We start from the raw sequence: 27,786 nt of genomic DNA, 5'->3' as shown, positions 1-27,786 counted from the left end.
ACACTCCCTGCAAACACAGGGTTCTCCCCGGTGGGTGTCCTCTGGTCTGTGATGACACCTGACTTCTACCTGAAGCTTCACCCACACTCCCTGCCAACATAGCGTTTCTCCCCGGGGTGTGTCCTCTGCTGTGTGAAGACACCTGCCTTCTCACTGAAACTTTGCACACACTCCCCACAAACATGGGGAATCTCCCCTGTCTGTGTCTTCTGGAGTCTGATGAGACTGCAGCTCACACTGAAGCTTCACCCACACACACCAAAAACAGGGCGCTCGCCTGTGTGTCCTCTGTTCTGTGAGAACTGCATTCCAACTGAAGCTTCACCCACACTCCCTGCAAACATAGCCTTTCTCCCCCTCTCTGGTACTCTGTTGTTTGAGCACACCTGACTTCTGAGACTTCGCCCACACTCTCCACACACACACGGGGCTTCTCCCCTGTGTGTCTTCTTTCTGATGAGACTAGACCTCACTCTCAAGCTTCACGCACATCCCTCCACAAACAGGGCTTCTCCCCTCAGTGTCCTCTGTTCTTTCACGAGAACGCACTTGTAGCTAAAGCTTCACCCACACTCCTTGCAAACATACGATTTCTCCCCATGTGTGTGCTCCTGTGTGATGACACCTGACTTCTTACTGAAACTTTCCCCACATTCCCCACAAACATGGGGTTTCTGCCCTGTGTGTGTTAGTCTGGAGTCTGATGAGATTGCACCTCACACTGAAGCTTCATCCACAAGCCCCAGAAACAGGGATTCTGCCCTGTGTGTCCTCTCGTCTCTGAGAACTGACTTCGGACTCAAGCTTCACCCACACTCCCTGCAAACGTAGGGCTTCTTCCCTGTGTGTCCCCTGGTCTCTCAGACCTGACTTCTACCTGAAGCTTCACCCACACTCCCTACAAACGTACGATTTCTCCCCGCTGTGTGTGCTCCTGTGTGATGACACCTGACTTGTTACTGAAGCTTTGCTCACACTCCCCACAAACATGGGGCTTCGCCCCTGTGTGTGGCTTCTGGAGACTGATGAGATTGGACCTCACACGGAAGCTTCACCCACAACCCCCACAAACAGAGATTCTCCCCTGTGTGTCCTCTTGTCTCTGAGAACTGACTTCGAACTGAAGCTTCACCCACACTCCCTGCAAACATAGCGTTTCCCCTCTCTGTGTGTACTCTAGTGTGTGAGGACACCTGCCTTCTGACTGCGACTTCACCCACACTCTTCACAAACATAGGGCTTTTCCCCTAAGTCTGTCCTTTGTTATTTGATGAGATGGAACTTCTGACTGAAACTTTGCCCACTCTCTTCACAAACATAGGCCTTCTCCCCTGTGTGTGTCTTGTGTTGTCTGATGAGATAGGACTTCTCACTGAAAGTTTGCCCCCACGCCCCACAAACATGGGGCTTCTCCCGTGGGTGTCTTCTGGAGTCTGAGGCTGGACCTCTCATGAAGCTTCACCCAGACTACTCACAAACAGGGCTTCGCCCCTGTGTCCCCTCTGGTCTCTAATGAGAATTGACTTCTAACTGAAGCTTCACCCACACTCCCTACAAACAGAGGGTTTCTCCCTGGTGTGTGTCCTCTGCTGTGTGAGGACACCTGGCTTCTGACTGAAACTTCGCCCACTCTCTCCACAAATGCAGGGCTTCTCCCTTGTGTGTGGCTTCCCTGATCAGAGGGGAATTCTGACTGAAACTTTGCCCACACTCCCCACAAACATGGGGCTGCTCCCCTGTGTGTGTCTTCTGGAGTCTGATGACATTGGACCTCAGACTGAAGCTTCACCCACACCCTCCACAAACAGGTCTTCTCCCCTGACTGTAGCTCGTCTCTAATGAGAACTGACTTCTAACTGAAGCTTCACCCACAGTCCCTGCAAACATAGGGTTTCTCCCCTCTGTGTGTACTCTGGTGTGTGAGGACACCTGACTTCTGAGACTTGGCCCACACTCTCCACAAACATAGGGCTTCTTCCCTGTGTGTGTCGTCTGTTGTTTGATGAGATGGAACTGCTGACTGAAAGTTTGCCTACACTCCCCACACACATGGGGCTTGTCCCCTCTGTGTCTTCTGGAGTCTGAGGAGATTGGAACTCACACTGAAGCGTCACCCACACCCCACACCGCCCCCCCCCCCACAACCCAGGCAGGGCTTCTCCCCTTTGTGTCCTCTGGCCTCTGAGAAATGACTTCTACCTGAATCTTCACCCACACTCCCTACAATCGTAGGGCTCTCCTCCGTGTGTCCTGTGGCCTCTGAGACCTGACTTCTACCTGAAGCTTCGCCCACACTCCCTGCAAACACAGGGTTCTCCCCGGTGGGTGTGCTCTGGTCTGTGATGACACCTGACTTCTACCTGAAGCTTCACCCACAGTCCCTGCCAACATAGCGTTTCTCCCAGGGGTGTGTCCTCTGCTGTGTGAAGACACCTGCCTTCTCACTGAAACTCTGCACACACTCCCCACAAACATGGGGCTTCTCCCCTGAGTGTGTCTCCTGGAGTCTGATGAGACTGCAGCTCACACTGAAGCTTCACCCACACACACCAAAAACAGGGCGCTCACCTGTGTGTCCTCTGTTCTGTGAGAACTTCATTCCAACTGAAGCTTCACCCACACTCCCTGCAACTGTAGCCTTTCTCCCCCTGTGTACACTGTTGTATGAGCACAGCTGACTACTGAGACTTCGGCCACACTCTCGACAAACACCGGGCTTCTGCCCTGTGTGTCTTCTTTCTGATGAGACGAGACCTCACACTGAAGCCTCACGCACATCCCTCCACAAACAGGGCTTCTCCCCTCTGTGTCCTCTGGTCTTTAAGGAGAAGGCACTTCTAGCCAAAGCTTCACCCACACTCCTTGCAAACATACGATTTCTCCCCATGTATGTACTCCTGTGTGATGACACCTGACTTCTTACTGAAACTTTCCCCACAATACTCACAAACATTGGGTTGCTACCATGTGTGTGTCTTCTGAGGTCTGATGAGATTGGACCTCACACTGAAGTTTCACCCACAAGCCACAGAAACAGGGCTTCTGCCCTGTGTGTCCTCTCGTCTCTGAGAACTGACTTCGGACTCAAGCTTCACCCACACTCCCTGCAAACCTAGGGCTTCTTCCGTGTGTTTGCCCTGGTCTCTGAGACCAGACTTCTACCGGAAGCTTCACCCACACTCCCTACAAACGTATGATTTCTCCCCGGTGTGTGTGCTCCTGTGTGAGGACACCTGACTTGTTATTGAAGCTTTGCTCACACTCCCCACAAACATGGGGCTTCGCCCCTGTGTGTGGCTTCTGGAGACTGATGAGACTGGCCTCACACGGAAGCTTCACCCACAACCCCCACAAACAGAGATTCTCCCCTGTGTGTCCTCTTGTCTTTGAGAACTGACTTCAAACTGAAGCTTCACCCACACTCCCTGCAAACATAGCGTTTCCCCTCTCTCTGTGTACTCTAGTATGTGAGGACACCTGCCTTCTAACTGCGACTTTGCCCACACTCTTCACAAACATAGGGCTTTTCCCCTAAGTCTGTCCTTTGTTATTTGATGAGATGGAACTTCTGACTGAAACTTTGCCCACTCTCTCCACAAACATAGGCCTTCTCCCCTGTGTGTGTCTTGTGTTGTCTGATGAGATAGGACTTCTCACTGAAAGTTTGCCCCCACTCCCCACAAACATGGGGCTTCTCCCGTGGGTGTCTTCTGGAGTCTGAGGCTGGACCTCTCATGAAGCTTCACCCAGACTACTCACAAACAGGGCTTCGCCCCTGTGTGTTCTCTGGTCTCTAATGAGAATTGACTTCTAACTGAAGCCTCACCCACACTCACTACAAACAGAGGGTTTCTCCCTGGTGTGTGTCCTCTGCTGTGTGAGGACACCTGGCTTCTGACTGAAACTTCGCCCACTCTCTCCACAAATGCAGGGCTTCTCCCTTGTGTGTGGTTTCCCTGATCAGAATGGAAATCTGACTGAAACTTTGCCCACACTCCCCACAAACATGGGGCTGCTCCCCTGTGTGTGTCTTCCGGAGTCTGATGAGATTGGACCTCAGACTGACGCTTCACCCACACCCTCCACAAACAGGCCTTTTCCCCTGACTGTCGCTCGTCTCTAATGAGAACTGACTTCTAACTGAAGCTTCGCCCACACTCCCTGCAAACACAGGGTTCTCCCAGGTGGGTGTACTCAGGTCTGTGATGACACCTGACTTCTCCATGAACCTTCACCCACACTCCCGGCAAACATAGGGTTTCTCCCCGGGGTGTGTCCTCTGCCGTGTAAGACACCTGCCTTCTCCCTGTAACTTTGCACACACTCCCCACAAACATGGGGCTTCTCCCCCGTCTGTGTCTTTTGGAGTCTGATGAGACTGCAGCTCACACTGAAGCTTCACGTACACACACCAGAAAACTGGGCGCTCGCCTGTCTGTCCTCTGTTCTGTGAGAACTGCATTCCAACTGAAGCTTCACCCACACTCCCTGCAAACATGGCCTTTCTCCCCCTCTCTGTGTACTTTGTTGTGTGAGCACACCTGACTTCTGAGACTTCGCCCACACTCTCCACACACACACGGGGCTTCTCCCCTGTGTGTCTTCTTTCTGATGAGACTAGACCTCACTCTCAAGCTTCACGCACATCCCTCCACAAACAGGGCTTCTCCCCTCAGTGTCCTCTGTTCTTTAACGAGAACGCACTTGTAGCTAATGCTTCACCCACACTCCTTGCAAACATAAGATTTCTCCCCATGTGTGTGCTCCTGTGTGATGACACCTGATTTCTTACTGAAACTTTCCCCACATTCCCCACAAACATGGGGTTTCTGCCCTGTGTCTTCCAGAGTCTGTTGAAATTGGACATCACACTGAAGCTTCACCCAAAAGCCCCACAAACAGGGCTTCTGCCCTGTGTGTCCTCTGGTCTCTGAGAACTTACTTCGAACTGAAGCTTCACCGACACTCCCTGCAAACGTAGGGTTTCTCCCGTTTGTCCTCTCATTTCTGAGACCTGACTTCTACCTGAAGCATCACCCACACTCCCTACAAACATAGGGTTTCTCCCCGGGGTGTGTCCTCTGCTGTGTGAAGACACCTGCCTTCTGATTGAAATTTTGCACACTCCCCACCAACATAAGGCTTCTCCCCTGTGTGTGTCTTCTGGAGTCTGATGAGACTGCAGCTCACACTGAAGCTTCACCCACACACCCCAAAAACAGGGCTTTCCCCTGTGTGTCCTCTCGTCTGTCAGAACTGATTTCCAACTGAAGCTTCACCCACACTCCCTGCAAACATAGCATTTCTCCCCTCTGCCTACCCTGTTGTGTGAGCACACCTGACTTCTGAGACTTCGCCCACACTCTCCACACACACGGGCTTCTCCCCTGAGTGTTCTTTCTGATGAGACTAAACCTCACCCTGAAGCTTCATCCACATCTGTCCACAAACAGGGCTTCTCCCCTCTGTGTCCTCTGGTCTTTAATGAGAACCGAACTCTAGCCAAACCTTCACCCACCCTCTTTGCAAACGTACGATTTCTCCCCATGTGTGTGCTCCTGTGTGATGACACCTGACTTCTTACTGAAACTTTCCCCACATTCCCCACAAACATGGGGTTTCTGCCCTGTGTGTGTCTTCTGGAATCTGATGAGATTGCACCTCACACTGAAGCTTCACCCACAAGCCCCAGAAACAGGGCTTCTCCCGTGTGTCCTCACGTCCCTGAGACCTTACTTCGAACTGAAGCTTCACCGACACTCCCTGCAAACATAGGGTTTCTCCCCCGGGTGTACTCTGGTGTGTGAGAACTCCTAACTTCTGAGATTTCGCCCACACTCTCCACAAACATAGGGCTTCTCTGTGTGTGTCGTCTGTTGTTTGATGAGATGGAACTGCTGACTGAACCTTTGCCTACACTCCCCAGAAACATGGGGCTTGTCCCGTGTGTCTTCTGGAGTCTGATGAGTTTGGAACTCACACTGAACCGTCACCCACACCCCCCACAGACAGGGCTTCTCCCCTGTTTCCTCTGGCCTCTGAGAACTGAATTCTAACTGAATCTTCACCCACACTCCCTACAAACGTAGGGCTTCTCCCCTGTGTGTCCTCTCGTCTGTGAAACCTGATTTATACCTTAAATTTCACTCACACTCCCTGCAAACACAGGGTTCTCCCTCGTGTGTGTACTCTGGTCTGTGATGACACCTGACTTCTACCTGAAGCTTCACCCACATTTCTTCAAACATAGGGTTTCTCCCTGGTGTGTCCCCTCTGGTGTATGAAGATACCTGCATTCTGACTGAAACGTTACCCACACTCCCCACAAACATGAGGCTTCTCCCATGTGTCTGTCTTCTGGAGTCTGATGATATTGGATCTCACACTGAAGCTTCACCCACACCCACAGGGCTTTCCCCTATGTCCTCTGGTCTGTGAGAACTGACTTCCAACTGAAGCTTCCCCCACACCCTCTCTGTGTGTACTCTACTGTGTGAGGACACCTGACTTCTGAGTCTTCGCCCACACTCTCCACAAACACGGGGCTTCTTCCCTGTATGTGTCTTCTGCAGTCTGATGAGATTGGACCTCACACTGAAGCTTCACCCTCGCACCCCACAAACAGGGCTTCTCCCCTGTGTGTCCCCTGGTCTCTAATGAGAACTGACTTCTAACTGATGCTTCACCCACACTCCCTGCAAACATATGCTTTCGACCCGGTGTATGTCCCCTGCTGCGTGACGACACCCGACTTCTCACTGAAACTTCGCACCACTCTCCTCAAACATAGGACTTCTCCCCTGTGTGTGTCTTCTGTTTTCTGATGAGATGCGCTTCTGACTGACTTTTGCCCACACTCCCCACAGACATAGGGCTCCTCCCCTGTGTGTGTCTTCTGTTGTCTGATGAGATGGGACTTCTGACTGACGCTTTGTCCACACTTTCTACATACATAGGGCTTCTCCCATGTGTGAGTCCTCTGGTTGTGATGAGACTTTACCTATCCTTGGAGACTTACCCTCACTCTCCATACTTGAGTCTTATAATTCCTAATACCCCTGCCCCCATAAGTAATTTGCCTGTTTCTTCTGCATTCAGTTTCTGGCTTGTGCTGGGCTCTTATGTCGTTCTCTCATGCACCTCAGAACCCCCCATTTGTCTTTTGGGTGAGTAGGAAGTGGCCATTGAAATCCTCTTCGGCCTTATGCAAAATGTGCGGCCTTTCATCGAAGGATGGGGACTTTTCTTGCCCTCTCGTTGCTCCAGTTTTTCACTCAGGCTGTGTGGATCAGAATATCACAGCTGCTGATGTTGACTGACCGGGCAGGGATCCTCTGGTTGGAGGTGGTCTCTTGCAGATGGTCTCAGGAGGATCTGAGAGGAATTTTTGACTTGAGAAGTCCAGAGAGTCGGATACACAGGGTAGATCTTAGGCTTTGGTTCTGGTGAAAGAGGAAGCTTTTAGTCAGGTAGCTGGTTTGCCATGGTACGGCCTGCCCCACTGATCATCTTAGTGTTGACAGTGCACGATTTGTCTCCCATCAAGTGTGCCTTTACAGTCCTCTTTTCCATTCCATTCTTATTCTCTACAACTACAGAAATCCAGGAAGCCTGTGTTAATGGCCTTTTCTACATATTACCCAGACTAGGGACCTTGCAGTAGCATCAGAGGCAGTGTCTCTGATAGAGGTGGATCTGCAAGGACCTTTCCCTGTGTGTATCTGAAAAGTGATGTCACAGTGGCCACAGGTAGTTTACCCTACTGAGAGATAAGACTCTTGGTGACTTAGGTGGAATCTCCCTGAAGGGCTCCCTGTGAGGGGAAAGAGTCTGTTAAGTTAGGAGTGCCTGGCCTGGAGCTCACTGCATATGGGAGGCAGCACAGGGGGTGATTAGAGCAGGTGTGAGTAAAACTGAATTTGAGACTCCTTGTTCAAAGAGTAGTCTTTGTGTTGATCTCTGCAGGAAGTGGGTTTCAGACTGGATGAGACCAAGAGGCCCAGGTCCCACTGACTACAGGTCTCTGGCTCCTGCTACCCCAACTGTTTCATAAATTGCTCCTCTGTCTTCTGTAAATCATAAAATAAAGATGTGTCCTTTCTTAAGCCTCACCAGTACTCACTCCTCATTTATTTCACTCAGTTTTAGTCCATTTAACATGCACTAGGAAGCCCTGGTTTAAAATACATCTCCCATCAGACTCCTCACACCCTCACTCCCATGCATCTTCAGTCAGCCCACTCTTCCCTCATGTCTCGCAAGGAACTGACCTCTGAGGGTACTCCGTGCTGCTGTCTCTTCCCAAAAATGAGCTGCAGCATTGTCTTAGCACAGAAACCATGCCACTTGCAGCTGAAAGCTGCACGGTTGCTCTATGTCTCCAGGAAGACCCCTGGGGGCCTGCACATGGACATGGATGCCGAGGCTTTGGTGTTCCATCCAGCCTCCTTCCTCTCTCTCTGTGCTTGCTCCTGCTATCACTGGCATGACTTCTCTTCCCGGCCCTGTGGGTGCAGCACTGGTTGCTCCGCTGCCGGGAATCCTTACCCAGAAGTGTCATCACTGCAGAGACCCTGCCCCACCATCCTCCACCACACCCCACCCTCTGCTCATACTGACCCAAGGCACTTTTCCTGCACTGGTCTTCCTCAGAGCACCAGCCCCTGTCTGGTATGAAGCCAATGCTGCCCCAAGGGAGGGGTTCTGTCTGTTTCAGTGTGTGGAGCCCTGTCTGGCACAGAGTATGAACTCACTTGACAACAAACTGAAACAGTAACTGAATGCAAATCACTCTATGCATGTCACTCAGATATGTGTAGGAAATGAGGAAGAAACAGGTAAAGGTGAGAGGGCTGGTATGTGCTAGAAAACTTTTCACTTACACGCCTTTCAGCAGAAAGTGTATTACACATTTTTTGCATGAAATACTGAACATTAGAACTAACATTTTTAATATAAACATTTTCCTAACAGTCATATGAAATAAAGCAAATTCTGAGGCATTTTAGTTGCAACTTGACTGACTCTAGACTGGATTGTACTCTGCTTCAGAATTGGACCAAGGAGGATCCCCAGGACATGACGGAGGCACTGGAAGAGGGGTGGCACTCACCTTTCCCAGCCACGAGCTCGCTCTTTTCCCTGCTGTCCAGCTTGACGCCAAGTTCCTTGCCACACTCGTCTGCATATCAGACCTGAAGTTCACAGCCCGGCTGACCACCTGGCAGATTTGGTAGAAGATCTGCCATACTGCAAGGCCATCAGGTTCTGCTCCTCGTCGTCCCAGACACAGTTCACATACCTGGGGTATAGGCCAGGAAGGGGAAAGAAACCACAGGAGACGAGTCCCCTCCACTGTCAGACCATGCCCAGCTCCTTGCCTTCAGGCTCTGAGGCCACCATGGCTCCCACCACCCCTCATAGGGGCCTTCTGTTCACACCTTCGACCAGGCCATGTGAATTCCCATTTCCAGATCCTGTTTCTGACCCTCTTCCTGGCTGGAATGCTTTTCTCTCCTTACCTAATTAGCCATTGTCCAGGGCCCAGTTCCAGACTTGTCTCCACCTGGACTGTCCGTAAGACTGGTGATCTCCAGCTCCTCTATACTCTAAACTAAGTTCTCTTTCATTCCACAGGACTTGGTGCTCCTAAGCTAGCATGCACCACTCAGCACTCTGCCCAGCCTGCCTTCTTTCCCGAGGCTTTTCTCACATCTCCCCACATGCATCTAGGGTCCTATTCACTTGCCCACCCCCTCCCATGGACACTTGGAGAGTGCTCTGACGTAGTTTGAGACACACAACAGTAAGAGTTTGTTCACTTTCTGCCTGCCCTGATGAAAGGAGAGGCCCTCAGAAAATGGCCATGCTCATGGCCATCTTGCCCTCCACTATTGCTTCCCAGGCCTCAGGGCCCACTTCTCACTGGAACAGAGCCTGGAGAGGTTGTTGCCCACATGGACTCAACATCTCCCATGTTAGATTACCCTGATGCTCTGGAGTTATTAAAAAATATAAAAATTAAGGTTACTACCCCTAAAACCGATTGGTTGAAGTCTGTCTGCAGTATGTTCTCCAAAAGGACATGAGTTGTGTGATCTGCTTCAGTAATGAAGTTCACTGTCTAAACTGGGACACAGAGTGCTTGGTCAGTGTCAATTAAGTTAGTTAAAGTATCCCTGGTGAATCTAAACTCCTCAAGCTGTTTTCAAGTACCTCAGTTTTGTTGAGAATATAGACATATTTTGAGAACGCAAGCTATATTTTTCTTTCTAATGTCTTTTGAAATTAAAGAGCATGATATGGAGGGAAAAGAGGAAAGAAGATGTGAAAGCTAGTGAGGGAGATGGGTTGAGAAGGAAAGGGGTGTGGGCTTGAGGGAGGAACGTCGTCTACAAACTGCAGACTCACTGCACTCACCTCATCCAGTTGACCAAAGGTGTGTCCTTTCCACCCACATACTCATAGTGGTTTCTCCCTTTGGTAAGCTGAGTGTCAGAAAAGAAATACAAGCTTTCTTCTCTCTTTGATTTTTTTTTTTGGCAGCAAATAATAGAAGAGGTATTTCCCTCTGCTGTCACTGATGCTCTTCAGCCTGCATGGATTCAACTGTCAGTCGACCCATATGGTAAGCTCTTTAATCATCATTTCAAGTCTGAGTCTACTGAGATTGAAGTCAAGGGCTCCACAAGTGAGGAGTCACTTCTGTATTCCTGTACAACTGTCTCCCACCTCTCCTCTGATCTTTAGATAGAAGCCCTCTGTGCCTATACACTGATAGACATCCTATTTGCCTGTACGGCTGTCTCCCACCTTCTTCTGATCTTTAAATAGAAGTCCTGTGTTCATGACCAGTGCACACAGTACACAGGGCTGACTGTGTCATTGATGACCGTGTCATCATCATTTGCACCCTTGCATGTAGATATGAAGTACCCCCACTACCACACACAAGCGATTAGAGGCCAGAGGACAGGGAAGCAGGGTTATTTCTCACCAGCCAAGGAGCATCCACCGTTAGTGGCCTCTTCATCGTCTGGCCCTCTTAGGGGTCAAAGTGCAGGCCCAAAGACAGATCAGATGCTTCGCTCCACGCTCCAAGCCCAGCCGCAGGGATGCCTGATGGTCTGATACTTAACCCAGGGGGCAGAGTGAGGGCTGAGCATTTGGCGTGCACATTTTCCACTGCAGAGTCCTTTACAAAGGTCGGGGGCCTGTGGGCAGCACAGCTGTCAATCAAGAAGTTCTGACACTCCTCACAATCTGGAGAAGAGAGCAACAGGGATGAGGGGAGGTATAGTTATGCTGCTGGCTGTAAAGACCTACAGAAAGAACTGGGACACTCATAGCATTTGGCCTCGATCCTGTACCCCAAGTCATAGAGGAAGGGTACGACTGGGGTACAAACGGTGAGGTGAGGCTACTGTACCAAGGCCTTATAACCCCTTCTCTGTGAATGGGCCGGCGGGGTCGTCATCCTGGGGCCCTCTGACCTCTTAGTACACATGGCCCTTTCTTTCTCATAGACTATACCTCTTCACTTCAGTCTCCTTTCTTCTGAGTTCTAAGATGGAGAACAGAAGTGAAGCAAGGCTGGTGGGGCCTGGAGAGTTAGCCCTTGTTTTATCAGAAAGTGTGAGATCTCCTACTTGTCCATCTACACACTTGGCCAAAACTTTTTTTTTATATTTATTTTTCAAACTTTTACTTTCATATTTTTAAGTTTCAGTGTTACATTATTTACTTATTGGCCACGCTGCATGGCTTGTGGGATTTTAGCTCCCCGACCAAGAATGGAACCCACACCTCCTGCAGGGGAAGCATGGAGTCTTAACCACTTAACCATCAGGAAGCCCATTCTCCCTTTCAACTATGGTTCAGGAGACTGACGTGCCACACTGAACACAGATGCCCAGTTCAGTGTTAACTCCCTGTGCTTCCCATTTGTAGGTTTAACTTCCCAACCTTCTTCCATAGGAAATAGTTCACCGACACATTTACTCAGAAAATACATGTGAAGGGCACATGACACATAAGGCAATGAGCAGAGATCTGGGCATAAACACTAACAAAGCAGGGTCCCTATTATCACAGCTGGATTTATTGGACTACTTGTAGTGTCAGCAGTTCTGCATTTAATGGAACGCTTTCAAACACTCTATGAGTTATGTATTCTCACCTTCACTTCACAGATGTGCAACCAGGACCTCAGAAAATGTATAAGATTTTCCAAAGGCCACCTTAAACCAACACCTACCCAAAGTCCACACCACACATCCAGGCCATACTTATTAGCTTTTCTACAGGGATAAGAGGAACTAACTAGAGGAACTCCCCAGATTTTGTCTTGCCAAATGTTGTCTGGGGTGCTGTCCAGGGGTCCTTGATTCTCTGGGAGGGGGCACTGGTTTCTAAGCCTGCTTGGAGCCATTTGTATTCAGCAGTTTTGCTGCTCATAGCAATTTCTTCAAACTAGATACCTTCATCAATGGTCACCTGGACATTCCCTTCCACGTGAGTAAAAGACAACAAGCATTTCTTTAGTTCTTTAGGATATTATGAAGTGTTTCACATGCATAACTTGCAGTACAGTTCAGTCGCTTAGTCATGTCCAACTCTTTGTAACCGCATGAACTGCAGCACTCCACGCCTCCCTGGCGTCCATCACCATCTCCCGGAGTTTGCTCAAACTCATGTCCATCGAGTTGGTAATGCCATTCAGCCATACCATCCTCGGTCGTCCCTTTTTCCTCCCAGCATCAGGGTCTTTTCCAATGAGTACTCTTCGCATGAGGTGCCCAAAGTCTTGGAGTTTCAGCTTCAGCAGCACTCCTTCCAATGAACACCCAGGACTGATCTCCTTTAGAATGGACTGATTGGATCCCCTTGCAGTCCAAGGGACTCTCTCAAGGGTCTTCTCCAACACCACAGTTCAAAAGCATCAATTTTTCAGCACTCAGCTATCTTCACAACCAACTCTCACATCAATACATGACCCCTGGAAAAACCATAACATTGGCTAGACGGACTTTTGTTGGCAAAGTAATGTCTCTGCTTTTTAATATGAAATCTAGGTTGGTAATAACCTTCCCTCTAAGGAGTAAGCATCTTTTATTTTCATAACTGCAATTACCATCTGCAGTGATTTTGCAGCCCCCCCACCCCCGCCCCCCAAAAATAAAGTCTGACACTGTTTCCACTGTTGCCCATAAATTTACCATGAAGTGATGGGACCAGATGCCCTGATCTTAGTTTTCAGAATGTTGAGCTTTAAGCCAACTGTTTCACTCTCCCCTTTCACCTTCATCAAGAGGCTTTTTAGTTCCTCTTCACTCTCTGCCATAAGGGTGGTGTTATCTGCCTATCTGAGGTTATTGATATTTCTCATGGCAATCCTGATTCCAGTTTGTGCTTCTTCCAGCCCAGCATTTCTCATGATGTACTCTGCATATGTTAAATAAGCAGGGTGACAACATACAGCCTTGACGTACTCCTTTTCCTATTTGGAACCAGTCTGTTTCTCCATGTCCAGTTCTCACTGTTGCTTCCTTACATGCATATAAGTTTCCCAGGAGGCGTGTTAGGTGGTCTGGTATTCCTATCTCTTTCAGAATTTTCCACAGTTCACTGTGATCCATACAGTCGAAGCCTTTGGCATAATCACTAAAGCATAAATCGTTTTTTTTTTTCCTAGAATTCTCTTGCTGTTTCCACAATCCAGCGGATGTTGCCGATTTGATCTCTGGTTCCTCTGTCTTTTCGAAAACCTGCTTGAACATCTGGAAGTTCATGGTTCATGTATTGCTGAAGCCTGGCTTGGAGAATTTTGAGCATTACTTTACTAGCGTGTGAGATGAGTGCAATCGTGCGACAGTTTGAGCATTCTTTGGCATTGCTTTTCTTTTTTTTTTTTTCACTTATTTTGATTAGTTGGAGGCTAATTACTTTACAATATTGTAGTGGGTTTTGTCATACATTGAAATGAAACAGCCATGGATTTACATGTATTCCCCATCCCGATCCCCCCCCCCCCCACCTCCCTCTCTACCCAATCCCTCTGGGTCTTCCCAGTGCACCAGGCCCGAGCACTTGTCTCATGCATCCAACCTGGGCTGATGATCTGTTTCACCCTAGATAGTATACATGTTACAATGCTGTTCTCTCAAAACATCCCACCCTTGCCTTCTCCCACAGAGTCCAAAAGTCTGTTCTGTACATCTGTGTCTCGTTTTCTGTTTTGCATATAGGGTTATCATTACCATCTTTCTAAATTTCATATATATGTGTTAGTATACTGTACTGGTCTTTATCTTTCTGGCTTACTTCACTCTGTATAATGGGCTTCAGTTTCATCCATCTCATTAGAACTAATTCAAATGAATTCTTTTTAATGGCTGAGTAATATTCCATGGTGTATATGTACCACGGCTTCCTTCCCATTCATCTGCTGATGGGCATCTAGGTTGCTTCCATGTCCTGGCTTTTATAAACAGTGCTGCGATGAACACTGGGGTGCACGTGTCTCTTTCAGATCTGGTTTCCTCGGTCTGTATGCCCAGAAGTGGCATTGCTGGGTCATATGACAGTTTGTATGGAAATACAAAAAAACCTCGAATAGCCAAAGTAATCTTGAGAAAGAAGACTAGAACTGGAGGAATCAACCTGCTTGACTTCAGGCTCTACTACAAAGCCACAGTCATCAAGACAGTATGGTACTAGCACAAAGACAGAAATATAGATCAATGGAACAGAATAGAAAGCCCAGAGATAAATCCATGAATCTATGGACACCTTATCTTCAACAAAGGAGGCAAGGATATACAATGGAAAAAAGACCACCTCTTTAACAAGTGGTGCTGGGAAAACTGGTCAACCACTTGTAAAGGAATGAAACTAGAACACTTTCTAACACCTTACACAAAAATAAACACAAAATGGATTAAAGATCCAAATGTAAGACCAGAAACTATAAAACTCCTAGAGGAGAACACAGGCAGAACACTCTCCGACACAAATCACAGCAGGATCCTCTATGACCCACCTCGCAGAATATTGGAAATAAAAGCAAAACTAAACAAATGGAACCTAATGAAACTTAAAAAGCTTTTGCACAACAAAGGAAACTATAAGCAAGGTGAAAAGACAGCCCTCAGATTGTGAGAAAATAATAGCAAACAAAGCAACAGACAAAGGATTCATCTCAAAAATATACAAGCAACTCCTGCGGCTTTTTTATTCCAGAAAAATAAATGACCCAATCAAAAAATGGGCCAAAGAACTAAACAGACATTTCTCCAAAGAAGACATACAGATGACTAACAAACACATGAAAAGATGCTCAACATCACTCATTATCAGAGAAAATGGAAATCAAAACCACAATGAGGCACCATTACACGCCAGTCAGGATGGCTGCTATACTAAAGTCTACAAGCGATAAATGCTGGAGAGGGTGTGGAGAAAAGGGAACCCTCTTACACTGTTGGTGGGAATGCAAACTAGTTCAGTCGCTATGGAGAACAGTGTGGAGATTTCTTAAAAAACTGGAAATAGAAATATATATTATTTTCTTTGTTTCATTTAATTAATGTGTTTTAATTCCAGGTTACTTACTTTACAATTTTGTCGTTTTGTTTCTTGGGTGGTGGTGGTGTTGTTTTGCCATACATTGATATCAATCAGCCCTGGGTGTGTACGTGTGTCCCAACCCCCCCCCCCCACCCCCCTGAACCCAATCGCACTTCCTCCCTCACCCCATTCCTCTGCACTTTCCCAGTAAACCAGCTTTGAATGCCCTGCTTCATGTAATGAATTTGCACTGGTCATCTATTCGACATATGGTAATAAACATGTTAAACTGCAGTTCCCTCATATTGTCCCACCTTCAGCTTCTCCCTCATAGTCCAAAAACAATTTTACATCTGTGTCCCTTTTGTTCTCTTGCATAAAGACTCATCCTTACCGCATTCCAAATTCCATATATACATGCTAATATACTATATGGGCACTTCTGTTTCTGGTTTACTTCAATCTGTATAACAGGCTCCAATTTCATCCACCTCATTAGAACTGACTCAAATATGTTCTTTTTTATAGCTGAGTAACAATTCATTGTCTATATTTACTACAACTTTCTTATCCATTTGCAAACTGATGGACATCTAGAGTGCTTCCACTTCCTGAATATTGTAAACATTTTTCCACTGAACATTGGAGTATCTATCTCTCTTTCAATTCTGTTTTCCCTGGTGTGTATGCCCAGATGTGGGGTTGCTGGGTAATATGGTAGTCCTATTACAAGTGTTTTAAGGAATCTCCACACTGTTCTCCATAATGGCCAAAGTACCTTGCAGTCCTACCAACAGTATAAGAGGATCCCTGTTTCTGCATACCTTCTCCAGCATTTATTACTTACAGATTTTTTGATGGCAGCCATTCTGACCAGTGTTAAATGGCACCACATTGTGGCTTTGATTTGTATTTCTCTGTTCATGAATGATGTTGAGCATCTTCTCATGTGTTTGTCAGCCATCTATATTTCTTCTTTGGGGAAATGTCTGTTTGGCCATTTTTTTTTTTTTTAATGGTCATTTATTTTTCTGGTGTTGAGCTGCATGAACTGCTTGCTCATGTTGGAGATTATTTGTCCGTTGCTTCATTTGTTATTGTTTTCTTTTATTCACAAGGGTGCCTTTTCACCTTCCTTATAGTTTCTCTTGTGAGCGAAAGCTTTTTAAGTTTCACAGAACAAGATAGTGGAGTAATAGGTGAACATGGAATGTATCTCTCTCCATGGATACATCAGGAATAAACCTTCAGACACAGACATGCATGAAGAACACCAGCTGAGAATGGACAGGAAGAGCTGACCAGAGCACAACAAGACATAGAATCGTGTAAATTTATCAAGATGAAGGAACTAGGAGGAAAACCAGGAGTGTTAGTAGGACATGACCTGCTCAAGGTGGATGGGGGAACTGAAGCAAGGGTCCAATCCCCACATCAGGGTAATTGTCTGAATCAGAGAGGAAACATTTAAGACTGCCACTGAAACAGCTGTACTGTGGCAGCCTAAACAGAATGAGAATCAGACAGTCCTTGCCACAGCCATACACACCCTGGACAACAAAATGGGTCCCCTGGACCCATGCCTGGGACCTGGAGTTTGGGGACTGTGAAGGAATCACAGGATGAGGGCCTATATTGACTGTGGAGAGACAAAGAGAGGGGATGTAAGGGAGGAGCCTGTGGTGGGAAATGCTTGTGTAGGAAAGCCTGGCAACCATGGAAGCAAGGCGAATACTGCTGAGTCACGTGTAGGGGGTGAAGGCATCACTATAGATTCTCTCTCCCCACACAGCAGCATTGGCAACTGAACAATAGAGAGGCTGGCACATCAAGAGCCTGACACACTAAACTACAGATAGGACCCCACCCAGGGTGTCCTTTTATGTGTCTGATGCACAGATCTACTGAATAGTATCCCAGGCAGAAGGTCCCTGTATGTGCCTAGCCACATGGAGCGACAGAGAAGGAACCCAGGCAAGGGAGCCCTCCACTTGCCTGAGTGGGCAGAATCCCAGAAAATGACTGGTCAAAGAGGCCGTCTGATCGCCAGCTACAAGAGGCTCAAAGAAAGACTTGATAGGGCCGTAATTCCTGTGGTGGAGGCAGTCCGTGTCCCTGCAACACTTGGAACCACCAGAGTGTCCTCAAGCCAATCAGCTATGCCACCTTCATTCTCAATACTCACTAGGACAAAGCTGCCACGGGCAACACATATCTTGCGTCTATGCACTCAGGATCATTCGGGCAGTTTCCCACTCTTTTAGGCCCAGTAGACTGTGCCCTGTCAGGCTTTTTCTGTCAGATGGGGGAGTGGTCTCCAGGCAAGAATACTGGAGCATATTTATCAATAATGGTTGCCATACCTTTCTAGAGCACTATATTTCCTTCTGCCATAACTGACAACTCCCCCCTGAGTAGCTGGTGCTGCCAGGATCCCTGGGACTCAAGCGGCTGCACCACCTCCACACCTAGCCCTAATGGGACAAACACAAGTCCTTCAGGTCAGCCCCAGAAGCAAACCCTAATGGCCAACCCGCATGCTGAGTTGGAAATAAAATCACAATTGAAACCCATGGGAAGAGGCTATGGAAGAATAGACAAAAACCTCCCACCAGCTGTACAAGCTGCAGATTAAATCCACATGATCAACTAGTCAGACTCTGTGTCTAAGGAATATATAAAAGGTAATTGATAGCTCCCACAAAAGAAACCATACTGATTCTGATGGCTTTGGGCATTTGAGCCAAGAACACACAGGAGTAGGTCCACACTGGAATCTGAGCTGCCTCCATAGCAGATCCAGAGATCAGCAGAGTGTTGCAGGGCATCCTAGGGAGAGGAGGTGAACTGTGCCTCCCAGTGAGGGAAAGGACTCTGACAGCATTCACTCAAGAGAAACATTTCTCTTTCTTACATTTGGACTTCTTCTGTAGACCTTTCAGAATTTCTTTCTTTCTTTCTTCTCCCCCTACCCCACTGCACCCCCTGTGCTGTACTTGTTACTTTTTTTGGCAATATGGAAGCTAATTAAGCTTTTGAGCTTTTCTTTTTTTTGCAGTCACTCTTTGTTGTTGTTGTTGTTGTTGTTGTTACCTCTTCCTCTACGTTGGCCTTTGTGGTTTTGTCGAGTTTGCCTCTCTCTCCCTTTAAATTTTAATTTTTAACCATATTATGATTTTCTACATTTATTCCTTTACTTACTTTTCCTACTGTTCTTTCCCCCTTGCAGTTATCTTTAATGTGTATAACTCTTTCTTATCAGCCTCTATTTAACTTTGCAAAACTGTTCTTTCATTCTTTACTTCCCTCTCCTCTCAATGTGTATGTTAGGCTCATTTTCATAGCTTTATTCCTCAATTGGCCCTTTGCTTAGCTTTGTTTTCCAGTCCGTGTTGTATTTGGTTAATTTTGTACCGGTGTATATATTTTTTCTTTCCTTTTATTTTTGTTGGAATGTTTTGATTTTGCTTATGTGTCAACATGTACATGTATATATTTAGTCACATTTTTTATTGTTACTATAAACCTCTGCCTCTACATTGGGCTTTTGCAGTTCTGTGGAGTTTTCCTCTTTTCTTTCATCTTCTTCTTCTATTGTTTTCATTTTTTCTTGTTAAAACTTTAATTTTTTAAAACCTATCATATCTTCTCACATTGATTCATTTTTCTTTTCTATAGCTCTGTGCCCCATGCATTTAATCTTCAATGTATATAAAATTTCTTCATCTAATGCTATATAACTTTGCCTTTATATTTTCTTCTTTCTTCACTTTTTTTTTCTTTCCTCTAAACATATGTAAAATTTTATTTCATTGCTTTATACCCACTCAACACCTTGCTTTAGTTTGTTTTCCAGTTTGGCTTTATTTAGTTTTCTTCCTAACATTTTAACATAACTGTTGTTTTACAGTTTTACCAGCTCAATCTACTGTACTTTATTTTTTTGTACTGTTCTGACTTTGTTTATAGGTGCATAAGTAAATGTGTATATTCCATTTTATTTAATTATTATGTGTCTTATCTTAAAACTGCCTTTTGTCTGGGATTCATCTTTGGTTTCTCATTTTTGGCCACTTGTTTGATCTCACATAATGTCGTAACAAACCACTGGTGGAATCTTTATTTCTGACCAGACATCAAGCCCTGAGCCACTGGAATGGGAGCACTGATTCCAAAACCGTATATGGTCAGATAATTCACCTTACTGAGTATTAAACAGAGAGAACTTACATAAACTAAACCACCTGAATACAAGACCCAGCATCACCCAAGAACAACCAGTGGTAGCACCCTGTGCAGGACTCATGTAAACAACAAAAAAACAAAAAACAAAAATGCAAACCCATCATCAGCAGACAGGATTACTAACTCATTTAAGCTAGCCCTTAAGAGGAAAAACAAACAAACAAACAAAAATTCAGCACAAATCCCACCCTATAGGAAGCTCACAGAATCCACTAAAACAGCCTTCAGAGGGCAGAAACCAAACAAAAGAAAGAATTCAAACTTGAAGCCTAGGCAAAGGAGAACTCAAACACAGAAAGTTTACTTTAAAAAAAAAGAAAGAAAGAAAATGCAGAGAAGTACTCCACAAATGGAGGAACAAACTATAAACACAGGAGTTCAAATAAATGAAGTGGAAACAGGCAAATGACCTGAAAAAAAAATAAAGAAAAATAATAGTAAAGATGATTAGAAACCTTGTAAACAAAATAGAGAACATGCAAAGATCAATTAACAAAGACCAATAAGAATTAAAGAATAAACATACAGCGACAAACAACACAATTACTGAAATTAAGAATACTCTAGAAAGAATCAACGACAGCATACCTGAAACAAACAAAGGCATCAATGAGCTGGAATGTAAAACTGTGGAAGTAACCTCTGAAGAGCAGAATAAAGTAAAAAGGATGAAAAGAACTGGGGATAATCTCAGCAGCCTCAGTGACAATAGGAAACTCACCAGCATTTGAATTATACAGGTCCCACAGAACAAGACAGAAAGAAAGTGTATGAGAATATTTTTCAAAGGATTATTGTTGGAAATTTCCTTCCTTTGCTCAAGTTCAACCTCCACAAAAAGGTCTCCCCTGCCCATCCTGTTTTAATAACATTACCTCTACTTCTTCACCCTACACTTTATTTTTTCCTCACAGTACTCGTCACTAATTACCAGTATATTACATATTTATCTGTTTATTATTGCTCCATGGCAGCAGGGATTCTCTTCTCCGTGTGTACCTCCCACATCTAGAACAGTGCCTGGAATATAAAAGATCCTTTATTTCATCCCCACTCTCCAATACCATGATTCACCTCCAACAAGGTAATAAGTTCTTTCACCATATCTGCCTTTGCATAAAGTTCCTTCCAGTCTGAAATACCCTTTAAAGGCAATTCTGATAACAATTCAGGAATTTTTTTTTCCCACAATCCATAAGTATATTCACACCTTCTCCAGTAATGGTTACTGACCATTACTTCTTCCTGCTATGTTAGCAGTTCAATGGAAAAATTCTTTGACTAGGAAACAGAATCTAGACTCTGGTTTTAGCTTTGTCATGAAGTACTGCATCTGTCCTCTACGCTCCTATGACACTTTGGAACTATTAATGTCAGTTTTTAAAATCCAACCAATCTTCCACAGTCCACCTCAACTCTCAGTTACTCCAGCCTAAAGAGACTTTTTTTTTTTTTAACTTCTAAACATTCTTCACCATAGATAATCTATAGCAGTGGTTTAACTTTTTTAGGCTGGGAAGAATCTAAAGTCACAGTGCTTTCTGACACCTAAAACTCAAATTATAAACACATGTAAATAAAATGTCATTGTGTATTAGAACTAGAACAAAGTGATTTTAAGTGTCAAAGATTAAACACACACACACACACACACACACACACACACACTACTCTCAACACATAGTAGAGAAAGATGAAGCTGAGAAAATTGTAATTAGTTTCTTTCTTACACGTAAAGGGAAAACAGGGAGAGATTTTACTGTTGGGACAATTAATCTATTCTACCAAACATACAGTATGAAAACCACTAGTCTATACCACATAATTCAAAATTATATCATATACTCTTGTTCACAAGACTCAGCTACTTGACTTCAAATGTATCACCAAGAGATTACTCCATAAATATGTTGACAATATTAAAAGTGATAAACATCCATGTCAGTTGACAGTACTATGTTAAACACTTTCATGCAAAATGGTAAAACCTATTTCAAGTAATTAAGTCTACCACACATCATATGCAAGCTCCCATATGCTAAACAAACAAAAAAACCCAGCAAGCTGAAAATGTACCTATTTACAAAATTCTTCATCAAGCTTCATATTCTTTCACTGACCCTCTAAACTCTGAGTAGCAATTAAATTAAAATTATGACAATGTTAGAGAAACTGTATTATACATTCTAAACACCAGAAAATCTAGAAATTAATCATTTGAAAGGATTTAAGTGAAAATATTCCCTTTGTTATAAACTCAAGTTATATGTTAACTCTTTATATGTTACATGTTAACTATTTGTTAACATATAACTATATGTTATATGTTAACTATTAAGTCATGCTGATTTTGGAATGCAAAAACATGCTTGGTATATCAGCTGAATAAATGAAAAATTTACCTATTAAATTTCAAAGCTATAAAATAAGACATGTTTTCTAAAATCACTAATTTATACACCAAAAATATATCACCAAGTATAAGACACTGCCCTTCAACAAGATTAAAATGCGATCAACCAGCACAGTGTGTCATAAATGATAACACTGCTTTATTTGCATTATACATCAAAAAATTATCCTGACAAATCAGTAATAGTGAATTCTACTTAGTAGAAAGGAAGTTGCTACTAAGAGTTAATTTTGTTATATTTATTTTTGAATGCTCACACACAGAGACATGATTAAAAAGATGAAAGATAAATGCCCTTAAATAAACTTGCTGCAATCATCTCTTATTCAGATCACTCTATGAGCAAGAAATGGTTCCTCTAAAACTGTTTCAGAAAAATATCTTTGTACTGATACAAGAAAAGTGAAAGATCACTTGTCCAAACATACAATAAAATGGTAGGAAAGAGATGAAAATTTAATGTTTACAAAGATCTAAACAGGCTTTTCCAAGACTAAGCTGGCATATAAAGCAAAATACACAAAGTGACAAAAGATTTAACCTTTATCTTACAAATTATTAACGTAACAGTACAGAAAGCTTGAAACAGAAAGTATGGGACACGTAACATTATTAATCTCACACCCTACCAAAACCATAATTCGTTTTTGCACTAGCAAAGGCAAAGGGGAAGAAGAACCCTGAGATAAGGTGGTACCAGAACCAAAGGGTCCTGCCAATCATACTGTGACCAGATCCATTACTTTAAAAATCTACATGAACATTATGCAGATGAAGAGTTGGAATGTGAAGAATGAGACGAAGAAGAACAAGTAACAAGACCATGGAAGCTGAGCCCAGGATGATATACCAGCTGTGACAAGAGGCTAAAGTGGTAGCTGAAAACGGATGACCATGCAAAGCATCTAGCCTTGCAAAGGATAAAGCAAGACACAGTAATTTAAAACAATAGATCATAAACCTGGCAAAGAAACAGAATCCTACAGAGACTAAGAGATTTCAATCAAGAGGATGAAAAGATAAGACAGACTGGAAGAAAATACTTTCAAAAGACACATACACCTGACAAAGGACTGCTATCCAAAATACACAAAAGAATTTATAAAACTCATCAATAAATTTTCAAACCGGCAAGACCAGGACACCTCACCAAAAGGATATTCAGATAGCAAATAGGCATATAAAAACATGTTCAGTCTGAATTAAAGTAACAATGGGATGCCACCACACATCTATTAGAATGGCCAAAATCCAAAACAAGGACAACACCAAATTTGGTGAGGATGCAGAGCAAGAGGAACACTCAATCACTGCTGGGAGGGATACAAAATGCCACTTGGGAAGACAGTGGCAGTTTCTTACAAAACTAGACATATTCTTACTATGGGATCCAGAAAATTACGCTCCCCAGAATAAATACCAAAGGAGTTGACAACTTACGTCGCCATAAAATCCCCCACACTAATGTTTACAGCAGCTTTACTCATAACTGACATAAGCAAACAAGATGCCCTTCAGTAGGTGAATAAACAAACTGCGGTACATCCAGACAATCGAGTATCACTCAGCACTAGAAAGAAATGAGCTATCAAGCCCATGAGAAAAAAAAACCAAAAAGACGCAGAGGAACCTTAAGTACATACTACAACGTCAAAGAAGTCAATCTGAAAAGGCTACGTACGATATGATTCCAACCACATGACCACCTGGAAAAAGCATAACTAAAGAGACTGAAAAAAAGATCTGTGGCTGCCAGGGCTTAGGGTGAAAGGAAAAATGAATATGCAGAGTATAGAGGATTTTTAGGGCAGTGAAAATATTCTGTATGCTATTGTAATGGCATTTCATTACACAGTTGCCAAAACATATAGAATAAACACCACCAAGAATAAACATCATGTAAATGATGGACTGCGGGTGATAATGATAAGTCAGTTTAAGTTCAACAATGTAACAATCATCAATATTGTAACAATCACACCACTCTGGCAGGGATGCTTGTGGTAGGGGAGACTGTACATATGTCAGTGGGCATACAGGAAATCTCTATACCTTTTGCTTGATTTTGTGTGAATCAAAAACTGCTGTAAAAAATAAACTCTATCTTAAAAAGCTTCTCTGGTAGCTCAGATGGTAAAGAATCCACCCGCAACGCAGGAGACCTGGGTCAGGAATATCCCCATAAGGAAATAGCAACCCACTCCAGTATTCCCGTCTGGAGAACTCCACGCACACAGAGGAGCCTGGCTGGCCACAGTTTCATGGGGCCGCAGAGTTGCACACAACTGAGAGACTAACACACACACAAAAAGTCAAGGGCCCACACAGGATCTGAGAGAAAGAGAATCTGGGTATTTTTGTTTTTAAAGAGCTACCCAGATGATTCTGATGTAACAGCCAGGATTAGGGGACCACTGACTTAAAGAGCCACACCAGCCATTTCTGTTCCTTCCCTGTGCAAAAGTTCCTCAACATGAATGTTTTTATATAGTTATAATAATAATAATCATACTATATGTGGCTCTAAGTGCGGATCTTCTTAAGCCATCGTTAACATTCAACATTAACTTTCACTTTAGGAGACAAATTTCCTGCAGTATCATTTCATTTCCAAAGCACCACAATAATTAAAGCAAAAGGGTATAGCAGAATGAAAAAAAAAAGTCATCTGAGATTTAAACAATTTTCAACCTAACACCAAAAGCATGAGCCATGAAAGAAAAAAATGATAAAATGGGCTCCATCAAAATGAAATCTTTTGTTCTACAAGTACTGTTAAAACAATTAAAAAGACAAACTACTGACATGGAGAAAGTATCAAATGACTTGTACCAAGAATAAAAACAAAAAAACCCCAAACTCTTACAACTCAAGAGAGCAAGCAAACAGAACTTTTAAATGGCGGAAAGACTTGAACAGACACTCAACCAAGTAAGATATAAAAAGGCAATTTGGCACATGAAAAGATGTTCACCAACCTTAGGCAGGAAGGAAAGGCAAATTAAAAGCATGATAAGCTACCACTACACACACCCATTAGAATGGCTACAATACTGACAGTGTCAAGTCCTGACACAGATTCTGAACAGCTAAAACTTTCATACATTGCTAGTGTGGATACAAACGGCACAGTCCCACAAGAAAGCAGTCTGGCAGTATCTTATGAAGTTAAACACACACTCACCACATGACCCAGCAATCCCCCACTCCTAGGGATTTATCCTAGAGAAACGAAAACCTGTATCCACACAGAAACTTACACAAAAATGTTCACAGCAACTCTATCACAACCAGAAGCAACTATACAACCCAAATGTCTTGCAATAAGCAGGTAAATGGATGAGCAAACTGATACACTGATAACAAGAGAGTATCACCCAGCAGTAACAAGGAACAAACTACTGATATACACAACAGACTGGCTCAATTACAAAATAATTATGTGAATGAAAGAAGTTAGTCTCAAAGGCTACGAACTGTATGATTCCATTTATATAACATTATTGACAAAACAAAACTACACTGACAGATCAGTGGTTGCCAAGTATTAAGGGTGGAAGAAGGATGTGACTACAAAGGAAAAATAGAAATTTTCTGGGGCTGAAGGATATTCCATACTGACTGTGATAGCAATTACATAAACCTATAAATGGGCTAAAATTCACAGAACCGTACATGAAATTAAAAGGCCAATTTTATTGTATATTGATTTTTTAAAATTTGCAATGTTTATGTTCTCAAATTGGGTCCTGTTTCATTACTGTATTATTTACATAAGCAATGATGCCACAATCATTATTCAAAAAAGCAACCTGAATGCCAAACAATGAAGAATCATTATTTTTGAGCACACCAACCTTTACTGAGGCCTCTGCAATAATTCAAATGGACATACTACATCCTCCATTTCTGTGAACACAGCTTTCCCTGTCCTTTTTATTACACCCTTAGCAAAGATTAAAGTGGATTAGTAAATCAAAACAAAACCTATATTTTTCAATGCCATAATAACATAAGTTCGCTGTGTTCAATGATAAACTGACATCCAAGTTGTAAGAAATACATCTTCAAATCAATCAAATTGCTGGCGAAGGGAAGAAGGTGGAAAGGGTATGACAGGAGAGGCTAGCAGGTAGGAGCATGAGTGGGAGCCGAAAGGACTGACAAGGTCCTGACTGACCCAAGGTCACAGGAGCTCATGGTTAGAGAGCCGAAGGATACTAATAATCTATACATTAACCCCCCACCCTCTAACACACACACATTTATTTTTAATCATTAATTAAAACTTTTTCACCCTCTAAGTTTAAATGCCTGGGGCAAATCCCAGCAAGCCAATCCTAATGTTTAGGTAACACCAAGCAATTTTATCAACTAAAAGTAATAATTCAGATTTTAATTCTCAACTTTACTGAAACCAGAACTGAGCCATATAATTAATGATGATATGGACTACTGAAAAGGACTTTCTTCTTTAAAAAATCTTCAAACTCAGGACAAAACTTAATTCCAATATAGATAAACCTCTGAAAAATACAGACATTTATATACACCATGGAATATTACTCAGCCATGAAAAAGAATTCATTTGAACCAGTCCTAATGAGATGGATGAAGCTGGAGCCCCTTATACAGAGTGAAGTAAGCCAGAAAGATAAAGAACATTACAGCATACTAACACATATATATGGAATTTAGAAAGATGGTAACGATAACCCTATATGCAAAACAGAAAAAGAGACACAGAAGTACAGAACAGACTTTTGAACTCTGTGGGAGAAGGCGAGGGTGGGATGTTTTGAGAGGAATCAGGTGGAGAGGGAGGTGGCAGCGGGGATTGGGATGGGGAAGACGTGTAAATCCATGGCTGATTCATATCAATGTATGACAAAACCCACTGAAAAAAAAAGAAAAAAGGTTAAAAAAAAAACAAAAATACAGACATTTGTATTTGGCACTATTTTGCACTGAAATATACACCATGTATTAAAAACATCAAATGGTACATGAATAATACGGTGCATGTGCTAAAAAGAAAAAAAAAGAAGAAAACATTTAAGGCTACCACAGACACACTATCATGTTAAGAGGTGTGTGTGACTTCTTAGAAATCGAAAGCATTTCAGTGTTCACCCAGGAGCTAAACAATCAAATTTGTATTTGCAGACAGTTACCCAGGGAAGTTACAAAACTTTGACTAAGTTACTTAACCTATACATTCTGTAGTTCCTCTTCCTGTAATATGACAGGTTGATCAGATCGATGGCACTCATGCAATGCCTCAGAACCATTCCAGGGTGGGCTGTTTCCCCTAATTGGCATGATTTATACTGGCTTTGTGTGATTTTAAAGGTAGGGTTTTTCCACTGTTTTAAAAATATAGGCATACCTTGAAGATACCATGGTTCTGATTCCAAACCACTGCAATAAACCAAGCACTGAAATAAAGCAAGTCACACAGATTTTTTTGTTAAAGCGAGTCTCATGAATCTTTTGGTTTCCTAGTGCAAATAAAACTTACGTTTACATTATATAGGCTATTAAGTGGGCAATAGCATTAT

At 43.7% G+C, this 27,786-nt stretch overlaps 1 long non-coding RNA gene across 3 annotated transcripts in view; it reads right to left on the bottom strand.

The window, feature by feature from the left end:
- Positions 1-5,464: 5,464 nt before the first annotated feature.
- Positions 5,465-27,786, bottom strand: part of LOC133053518 (uncharacterized) — a 48,797-nt gene continuing 26,475 nt past the window's right edge. For 2 of the 3 annotated variants that reach the window (XR_009692292.1, XR_009692294.1), the window contains 3 exons: positions 10,997-11,262; positions 9,113-9,301; positions 5,465-7,442 (listed from right to left, as the gene is read on the bottom strand). This is a non-coding gene — a long non-coding RNA (uncharacterized LOC133053518). Of the gene's footprint in view, positions 7,443-9,112; positions 9,302-10,419; positions 10,488-10,996; positions 11,263-27,786 lie in introns of all 3 variants that reach the window. The other variant, XR_009692293.1, reaches the window with a different exon arrangement.

The sequence above is a fragment of the Dama dama genome, chromosome Y, assembly GCF_033118175.1.
Source record: "Dama dama isolate Ldn47 chromosome Y, ASM3311817v1, whole genome shotgun sequence".
NCBI classification, from domain to species: Eukaryota; Metazoa; Chordata; class Mammalia; order Artiodactyla; family Cervidae; genus Dama; species Dama dama.
Note: the sequence above shows the minus strand (reverse complement) of the source record. Positions and strands in the feature narration are given on the sequence as shown.